Source organism: Microtus ochrogaster, chromosome X (genome assembly GCF_000317375.1).
Source record: "Microtus ochrogaster isolate Prairie Vole_2 chromosome X, MicOch1.0, whole genome shotgun sequence".
NCBI lineage: Eukaryota > Metazoa > Chordata > Mammalia > Rodentia > Cricetidae > Microtus > Microtus ochrogaster.
In genome coordinates this window covers 46,680,447-46,690,690 of record NC_022026.1, presented here as the reverse complement: position 1 = coordinate 46,690,690, position 10,244 = coordinate 46,680,447, and positions in this window count along the sequence as shown.

The following is a 10,244-nucleotide window of genomic DNA, read 5'->3' as shown; positions in this document are numbered from 1 at the left end:
GTCCTGGAACTAGCTCTGTAGACCAGGCTGGTCTCGAACTCACAGAGATCCGCCTGCCTCTGCCTCCCGAGTGCTGGGATTAAAGGCGTGTGCCGCCATCACCCGGCTTTAAGGTTCTATTTATTCTTTTTATGTGTCCTGAACGCTGGGGTCTGTATGCACAATGTAATTTCCAATTAATCCCCAGTGTCTTGGCCACACCCTGACTTACCTGGGAGACAAACACTGGGACTTTATTGGACCCGATTACCTTGGGCAGGCCAAACTGAGGACAAATATCTTCTAGTATCTTCTTCACCACCATTTGAGCCGCTTCTCATTTGGTGGGAAAAGTTTCTGTCCAACTGGAGAAGGTGTCTATAAAAACTAGGAGATATTTATTACCATATTTTCCTGGTTTTAATTTGGTGAAAGTCCACTTCCCAATGTGTACCAGGTCGGTCTCCCCTTATTCTTATGCCCTCCGGGGCATTCTGACGCCCTGCATTTACCTTGGCACAGGGGACACAAGTTGACATCACCTGCTGTATGAGAGAGTTAAGGCCTGGAATATAAAAATCTGTCTTTTTTTATTAGAGATTTAATCTTTTTGTGTCCTAAATGAGTCCACTGATACATTTGGGTGACGAGCTCAAGGGCATCTTTCTTGGGTAATACGGTTTTGTCCTCATATTTCCAAGCTTTTTGTTGTTCATCAAATTCCGCATTAAGTTTCTGGATAGTCTCTAGATCCTGGGCAGAATATTGGAAATAATTTTCTGTGGAGGGTGGGGCACCTCTGCCAGGGGTAATATTTCTGAGTTCAGCGAGACATTTTTAGCCATCTCATTTGCCATCTAGTTTCCCTTGGCAATAGGATCATCGCCCTTCTGATGTCCTGAGCAATGAATAACGCTCACCTTCTTGGGTAGGAAGAGAGCCTTTAATAGTCCCAGGATTTCAGTCTTATTTTTAATCAATTTTCCAACAGAAGTTAGCAGTCCCTTCTTCTATAAATTTCCCAATGGACATGGGCCATTGCAAATGCATAATGGCTGTCTGTGTAGTTGTTTACTTTTTGTCCCTTTGCTAGCTCTAAGGCCGTGATAAGAGCTATTAATTCTGCCTTTTTAACTGAGGTTCCTGGGGGCAATGCTCATACCCACATGGTATTCTGTCCATCTACCACCACTGCCCCTGTCTTTCACTCACCTTCTTTGAGGAAGCTGCTGCCATCTGTGAACCAGCTATAATCTGCATCAGGAAGCCGGCAATCAGTCAAATCTCCCCTGGTCCTGTGGTATTCAGCCAATATCTGGTGGCAGTCATGAAGTACCCAAACAGTGGATTTCGAATTGAGGAGCAAGGTGACGGGGTTCAACAACATCACATTCCCAAAAGTGATACTTTCGGGGTTGAGCAATAGTGACTGGTAGTGGGTTATGTGGGCATTTGAGATCCATCTATCATGGGGTTGGTGAATTACAGTCTCTAAAGCATGGGGTACTATTATAGTCAGTGGTTGGCCCAGGGTCAATTTATCTGCATCTTTGACCAGGGTAGCTACTGCGGCTACCATACGGAGGCAAGGGGGCCATCCTGTTACCACATTGTCCATCTTTTTGGAGATGTAGGCCACTGGCTTTTTCAGGGTCCCAGTTTCTGAGTCAGCACCCCTTTGGCTATCCCCTTGTTCTCATTTGGTGTCGGAGGTTCTTCTGTTTGTGTGTCACTTTCATTGGTTGAATAAAGAGAATGCCTTGGCCTTTTGATAGGGCAGCCCTTAAGTGGGCGGAGTAGACAGAACAGAGTGCTGGGAAGAAGGGAAGTGTGGCAGAAGCCACCTACCCGAGAATCATGCTGGTAAGCCACAGTCAAGTGGTGATACACATTAATGGAGATGGGTTAATCAAGATATGAGAGTTAGCCAATAAGAGGCTAGAGCTACAAGCAGCTCTGCCATGTTGGACTGGACAGAGCAAGCAGGCAGTATCTGTATTTGACCTGGGATTGTTGCAACTTAGATTCTTAAGAGCTTAGCATTTTAAAAGCTCTTCAAGACAGTAGAGAATTAAAGACAATACAATAGGACAGATTCAGACATAAAAGACCTCTAAATGGGTCATAGTGTTAGATAGACATACGTAGGCTTGGGAGAGAGGAAAAAAGAGTATTAAAAAGTCATAAAGTTAATACTTTTAAAAAAAGGTTAAAGTCTTTAAAGAGACAGAGTACAGATAGTTATAGATTAAAAGAAATAAAGAAAAATAAGCCATGTAAAAATGGAAAATTCACAGAGAGCCTGGATTCTGTATATTATTGTGTTTTCTTTAAATTTTTTGACTGTGAAGGAGCTAAATACAGAGAGACATTTCATTGTGTGATCTGCTAAGCTAAACCAGCATGTATGTTTTAAAGGTATCATGACTTCCAAATTTGGGTCTAAGGATATGGTGCTTTGGAAAAGAGGTTCTTCTTTTGTTTTCACAGAAGATGAGACCCTGTGGATTGCTTCTAGACCAATATGGTATGATAGACCACACCCTCCTGAAAGGTCATTGTGAACACTTTCAAAAAATTACTTCACTCAACTGCCGACTGAGATGGACCTAGCATACAGGTTATACTATGAAAGACCTAAATACCAGCATCCCCATACACCACAAAGCAGTTTGGAGAGAAAAAACTACGCCCATATTCTCAAATATTGTTTATAAATGTTCTTTTACACTTAAAGGGGGATATGATAATGATATGAATAATTTGCATTGATATGAATCTTGGTTTACTGATACTAATTTAAGGTCAAGTTTTTTATATGCATATTCCTGATCTTGATTAAGGTATTGTGATTGTGTAGTTCATTTAAAAATGTAATGTATAATTAGGAAATATAGGTTGTTAATGGATAATCATTGATAATAGTCAAGATTGTAGTCATGTTAGTTAGATTTTCTAGATATATAGAGATATATTTCAGTTAGATAGGCATTTTTCATATCTTTCAAAGACTACAGAATATGGCATTTAATGTTTTAATAACTTAGGGCTTTTTATGACGAGACACATCTGCTCCTGGAAGCACCAATCTACTTCAAGTGGAAGATGGGCATTAAAGAGGCTCCTTATGGTTATCCATTTGGGCAAGAACTGCTCTTGCCTGGACTGATGTATAAACTGGACAGGAAGAACCTGCAGAGAGAGGACTGCTGAACTTGCCTAAAGTTGAGATGATTTTGGGGGGTTCCTGTTTCATGAAAGAGTCTGCGAGACATTCTGCAGGTCACAGAAGAAAGTGACTGAACTGCCTTTAAAATTTCCTGCTTCATGGAAATGTCTGCTGGATAATATGGGCCTGAAGGCTGAAGATGGATGCCCCAACAGTACCAAAGAACTTTGGGTGACTGTCCAGGTAGCAAGATGTCTCTGTCATTTCTAGAGTTTTGAAAGTTGCTTACTTCTTGTTTATTTAGGTAATATTATATCCTTCTGGAGTCTTTGATGGAGTTGAAGAATAGAAAGATAGTTATAGTTTTCCATTGTTATGATCAAAGATAAAATAGATATAAATATTGTAACTGTAATTCTTGCTTGATAATGGTTTTGTTATATGTAATTTTACTATGTTAAAGTGAAAGCCTTTCTTTTTGTTTAAACAGAAAAAGGGGAAATTTTGTAGGAGATTCTTCTGTTTGTGTGTTGCTTTCATTGGTTGAATACAGAGAATGCCTTGGCCTTTTGATAGGGCAGCCCTTAAGTGGGCAGAGTAGACAGAACAGAGTGCTAGGAAGAAGGGCGGTGTGGCAGATGCCATGATTCTCCTGCCCGAGACAGATGCTGGTTAGACTCATGCTGGTAATGCACAGTTAAGTGGTGATACACATTAATGGAGATGGGTTAATCAAGATATGAGAGTTAGCCAATAAGAGGCTAGAGCTGATGGACCAGGCAGTAATTTAATTAATACAATTTCTGTGTGGTTATTTCGGGGCTAAGCTAGCTTGGAGGCTGGATGCAGCCCGTTCCTCGTACAACACTCATCTACGTATAAGGTGAATGGTTTGGTGACATCAGGGAGACTCAAAGCAGGGGCCAAAAGAAGGGCTCTTTTTATTTTATCAAAAGCCTGTTGTTGGTCCTCTCCTCAGGAGAAAGGGGTGTTGGCTTTGGTAGGTGGATACAGTGGGGCCGCCAGTTCAGCAAAACCTGGTATCCATAAGCTACAGAAACCAGCAGTTCCCAGAAACTCTTGGACTTCTCGTGCCATGGCCTGCTTCTGACTGTCTGTTAACCATGTCTGTCTGTCCTCCAAGAGGTACCCCATGTAGGCTACTTGCTTCTTGCAGATCTGTGCCTTTTTGGAAGATACCCTGTAGCTCAGTTCACGTAATATAGTGAATAGGGCTCAAGTCTCTCAGAGGCATTCCTGCTCTGTCTCTGTGGCCAGCAGGAGGTCATCTACATATTGGAGTAAGATACCTCTGGATTGGTGGTGCGAAAACTAGCCAGATCCTGGTGCAGGGCTTCATCCAATAGGGTTGGCGAATTCTTGAAACCCTGGGGTAGTCTCGTCCAGGTGAGCTGACCAGAAACTCCTGAACTGGGATCCTTCCATTCAAAGCCAAACAATGACTGGCTCTGAGGGCTAAGTCTCAGAAAAAAGTGTCTTTTAAATCAAGTACTGAGTACCATACATGGGTCGGAGGCAGGGTACTTAAGAGATTATAGGGGCTGGGCACTGTAGGATGAATGTCTAGAGTGCAGTGATTAACTTCCCTTAAATATTGGACTAGTCTGTAGTCCCTTGTGCCTGGCTTTTTTACCAGGAGGAGTGGGGGTGTTCCAAGGGCAATGGAAGGATTTTAGAATGCCCAATGATAAAAGTCTCTGAATGTGGGGCCTGATTCCTTCTTGGGCCTCGTGGCTCATGGGGTACTGTTTTATGGAAACTGGCATGGCCGGTGGTTTTAATTCTATTATCAGGGGAGGCTGATTGCTTGACAGCCCCATACCTGTGGTTTCCACCCAGGCCTGGGGGAAATCACAGAGCCATTCATCCTCAAATTCCTAGAATTCTCCTGTTATCATTGCCCCGCCTATACTTCCTGTCTGGTTTTCCCACCTATACTTCCTGCCTAGCTATCGGCCAGTCAGTGTTTACTTAAAATATGATTAACAGAATTCAGACAATTCTCCCATACCACTTCCTCCTCTTTTTTTTAAACAAAGGAAAATATCTATTTTTTGGGAATGTGGGCATAGTTTTCCAGGCTACTTCCGGCTGGTTAGGGGTGCTGATAATCTTATGGGAACCTAAACAAAATTTAGAATTATGAATAAGTCCTGATTGGAGTATCCTGTGAGTCTTGATTATCTCAGTCAGCATCTTGAATCTGTTCTGGATGTAGAACTCAAACATCTGGGCCATCTGTTCATACCGGAGATTTCTCAGGTGGTCTTCCTTGATCAAACCTGATTTTTCTTAACTAAGAATGCATCTACAGCTTCTCATTTCTTGTAGAAACAAAAGCACAATCTCTTCTCCAAAGTAACATACCTTTTGAGATCAATTTTGAAGTCAAAGTATTTTCAAAATACCTAGCATGGATTAATTAAGCAGCATTTATATGCAAATATCTTTTAGCAGCTGTTGCTCCTTCCTCAGCATTCAAACAATTCAAAGAGAGCATAATAACATATAGTATCAAGATTCTTTGTGTATTTTTCATCTTTATGTGACTTTATTTTAACCGCTATTTCTTTTATTATTTTTTATTATTTTTTATTTTTTTGGTTTTTCGAGACAGGGTTTCTCTGTGGTTTTGGAGCCTGTCTTGGAACTAGCTCTGTAGACCAGGCTGGTCTCGAACTCACAGAGATCCGCCTGCCTCTGCCTCCCGAGTGCTGGGATTAAAGGCGTGCGCCACCAACTTTTGGCTTTTTGAGACAGGTTCTCTGTGTATATTGATGTGGGAGTGTCATATATCAATCTGTTGATTTCATTGGTTAAGGAATAAAGAAACTGCCTAGGCCCCTTGATAGGCCAACCCTTAGGTGAGTGGAGTAAACAGAACAGGATGCTGGGAGGAAGAAGCTGAGTCAGTGAGTCGCCATGGTTCCCGCACTTCAGGCAGATGCAGGTTAAGATCTTTCCTGGTAAGCCAGCTCGTGGGCTACATGGATATTAGAAATGGACTAGTCCAGGTGTGAGAGTTAGCCGAGAAAAGGCTAGATGTAATGGGCCAAGCGGTGTTTAAAAGAATACAGTTTCCATGTAATTATTTCGGGGCATAAGCTAGCCATGCGGGCGGCCGGGTGCTGGGGACGCAGCCCCGCCGCTCCTATTTCAACAGTATATTTTTCCTGGAACTCCCTTTGTAAACCAGGCTGTCCTTGAACTCACAGAGGTCTGCCTGTCTCTGCCTCCCCAGTGCTGGGATTAAAAGTGTGTGCTACAACACCTTGAACTCACAGACATCTGTCTGTCTCTGCCTACCAAGTGTTGGGATTAAAGATGTGTACCACCACACCCAAATGCTCTCTTTCTTTTTTTTTGTGGTTTTTCGAGACAGGGTTTCTCTGTGGTTTTGGAGCCTGTCCTTGAACTAGCTCTTGTAGACCAGACTGGTCTCGAACTCACAGAGATCCGCCTGCCTCTGCCTCCTGAGTGCTGGGATTAAAGGCGTGTGCCACCACCGCCCGGCCGCTCTCTTTCTTTTTTATTTTAAGGACTTTAAACTTTTTTTAAGCCTGCATATATTTTTAACACACTGTAAACCATTTAGAGGTTTTCTTTGTTTTTGAATCTCTCTTTACTGTATATCTCTCTTTTTCTGATCACATGAGTCTTTAATTTGCCAAGCAATATAGGTAGGATTAAAGCTGTGGCTTTGATGGCCAGATCCAGCCCATTCCTTAGCTTTCTGCGATTCCAGCCTCATGGCGGAGGTATCGGCTGTAGCCATGTTTATTGCCACAATTCTATGGTGTTTCAATGTCCTTGCCAGCAAGCAAGCTGCAGCATTCTGTTCACAAACCACACTCAAATGATCTGTAGTCAGACTGTCTGTCTGAAAGAGTCAGAGTTTGCCTTGGCAGGATGGCCCAGAAAGCCAGCATTTTAAAACAGTGCAGCTTTTTTCCTGATATGGCTGAAAACCAAAAAGCATGTGGGTCAGCTTTTCATCAACACTGTTTAAGTGTCTCATGGTAGGACCTCTTAAAAGAGCTGCAAGGTTTTGCAGCTAAAGCGGTGTCAGGAAGCCTCTCTTAGATGAGAGGACTTGCTTGCCTCTAGCAAGCAGAGCAGACCTGAGAAATTGCTGCTACCAAGAAAACATGCTTTACTCTATTCTTTTTCAAGCTTTCTCAGGCTTTCTGTGGATGCAGGTATCCATGTGGGCACCATTCTGTAACATGACAAGCCAGGTTTGTTGGGGTTTCTGTCCTGCCAAGTTCCCATAGCTGGTAACCCTCAAAGAAATTACATAGGGATCTATATTAATTATAAACGGATTGTCCTATTAGCTCAGGCTTCTTATTAACTCTTTTAACTTATATCAACCCATTATCCTTATCTATGTTAGCCACATGTGTCAGTACCTTTTTCAGTGGGGTAGGTCACATCCTGCTTCTTCTGTAGTCTGGGCAGGACTGGTAGGAATGGGCTTCCTCCTTCCTAGAATTCTCCTGTTCTCATTGCTCTGCTTCTACTTCCTGTCTGGTTTTCCTGCCTATACTTCCTGCCTGGCTATTGGCCAATCAGCATTTATTTAAAATATGATTGACAGAATACAGACAATTCTCCCGCACCAATAAGGCACCTACAGATGGGAAATTCACAACATCTGGATTTTGTATGTCATTGTGTTTTCTTTAGATTTTCTCGTTGCTAATGAAAGAACAATAGTTGATAAAATGCATTGGAGTATGAAAAATGTCTTGACTTCAAAATGGAATCCAAATGATGTGTTACTTTCAGAAAAAGGTTATACTTTTATTTCTACAGGAAATAATACACTGTGAATTCATTCCAGATTGATAGAGAACAGGTTTTATCAGGGAAGACCCCTTGAAAATCTTGACTACAGACATAAAGAAAGAAATCTAGAAAAACTACAAAATGTTGGTGGTGGTGGCACATGCCTTTAATTCCAACATTTGGGAGGTAGAGACAGGTGGATCTCTGTAAATTCAAGGCCAGCCTGGTCTATTTACAAAGTGAGTTCCAGGACAGCCAGGGTTGTTACACAAAGAAACCCTGCTTCAAACCAATCAACAAAACAAAACAAAACAAATCAAAACAAAAATTCCCACAAAAATTGTAACATACATTTTGCCTGCTCAAACAAAACAAAAAAAATCAATTTTTGGCTACCCTGTATACAACATACAGTCTATGCTTGTATTAATACAGATATGTAAGTTACCTTTAAAAGTTTATGTATTTTCAGAAAAATGGAACCAGACACCAATAAAAATGGATGGCCCAAATGATCCAACATCTCAGAACATCTCTGTTGAAGTTTTCTCAGAGTTCTGCATGTAGCATGATTAATAAGAGCCCAGAGACAGATATTGGGGTTTAACCTGAAGGTCAGAAAAGCAAAATACCCAGCCACCAACTGTTACTTCTACCTTAGTCTGAAATGGCAATCCTGCTTCCAGAAATCCTCAAAATGAGAATAACTGAGAGCTGTCTTCTCCTGTCTTATATTCCTCTCTAGTGCTGGGATTAAAGGCAGGCACCACTACTCCCTTGTTTTTATGGCAAACTAGTGTGGCTACTAGGATTAAATGTGTGTCACCACTGCCTGGTCTGTAAAGCTGACCAAGGCAGCTGTTTTACTCTCTGATCTCTAGGGAAGCTCTATTTAATAAAATACAAATGAAATATCATTACATTTCCCCTTTTTGTCTAAAATAAAAAGGCTATAACTAATATAAGCACAAGTATATACAATAAACACAATGATTATATACAGGGAATATAATCAGCAATGTCTAGTCCATTTGCATTTGACAAATTCCGATAAAATACTCCGTATCTATCCTATCTTGGTGAGTTCAAAGTCTTGTACCTAGTTTACTTGCTATCATAATTTCTTTCTGCATCTGGTAAATAAAGAAAACCACAACTATCTAGTCTTCAACATCTTCAGAAAAAGGAAATAATATTAACTGAGTAAGCAGGAAGTACGAGCAAGTGATTTCCAAATAATGTGAGAAATGACAGAAACAGCTGGCTGTATGGACAGTCACTCAAAGTTCCTCTCTGATGTTGGGGCATTCATCTTCAGCCTGCAGGCCTAGCTTTCTGACAGACTTTTCTGTGAATCAGGATATTCTGAATGGCTGTCCCTCCTTGTCCTGACAATGTTCAGTAGTCACTTTTTTGTGTCCAATTATGCTTGTCCAATTAGGACAGCATACTGTCAGCGGTCAAGGCAGGGGCATTTTGTTTCTCAGTGGCTTACTTTTGCCACAAAGAAAGTAAACTCCATATGAAGTTTCTTTGACGCCCATTATCTACAGTGATGCCAGGAGTAGACATGCCTCATTGTCATAAAAAATAGCTTATGGGGCTGGAGAGATGGCTCAGCGGTTAAGAGCATTGCCTGCTCTTCCAAAGGTCTTGAGTTCAATTCCCAGCCACCACATGGTGGCTCACAACCATCTGTAATGAGGTTTGGTGCCTTCTTCTGGCCAGCAGGCATACATGCAGACAGAATATTGTATACATAATAAGTAAATATTAAAAAAATAGCTTATGTTGTTAAAACATCTTAAATGCCATATTCTGTAGATTTCTGAAGTGTTTGAAGATGGCCTGCTATCTAAAATATATCTTTATTTGATTTGAAAACATACCTAATATGACTACAGGTTTGATTATAATAGGTAACTAAATATTAATCTGCATTTCCTTATTATCCTAAACAGTTGGTAATAATAATAGTTCTCAAAAACCAGAAATTTGCATTACATTGTTAAATGAGTTATATAGGTACAACACCTTGAACAAAATTAGAAAAGTATGTAAGTATGTTCTAACAAAATTAATCTCAAATTTGTATCAATATACAAAATTTGTATACAATATACAGAAGTCCAATCCAATGTAAAACATTTAAAACTGGTAGTTTCTTTTTTTTGTACTTATATATAGAACAGACACAATTTATATACCTGGTTGAATAGAAATAACAAATACAGTCAGAAATATAAAAAAGTAAATGTAAAAGTATTAAACAATAATTACTTTA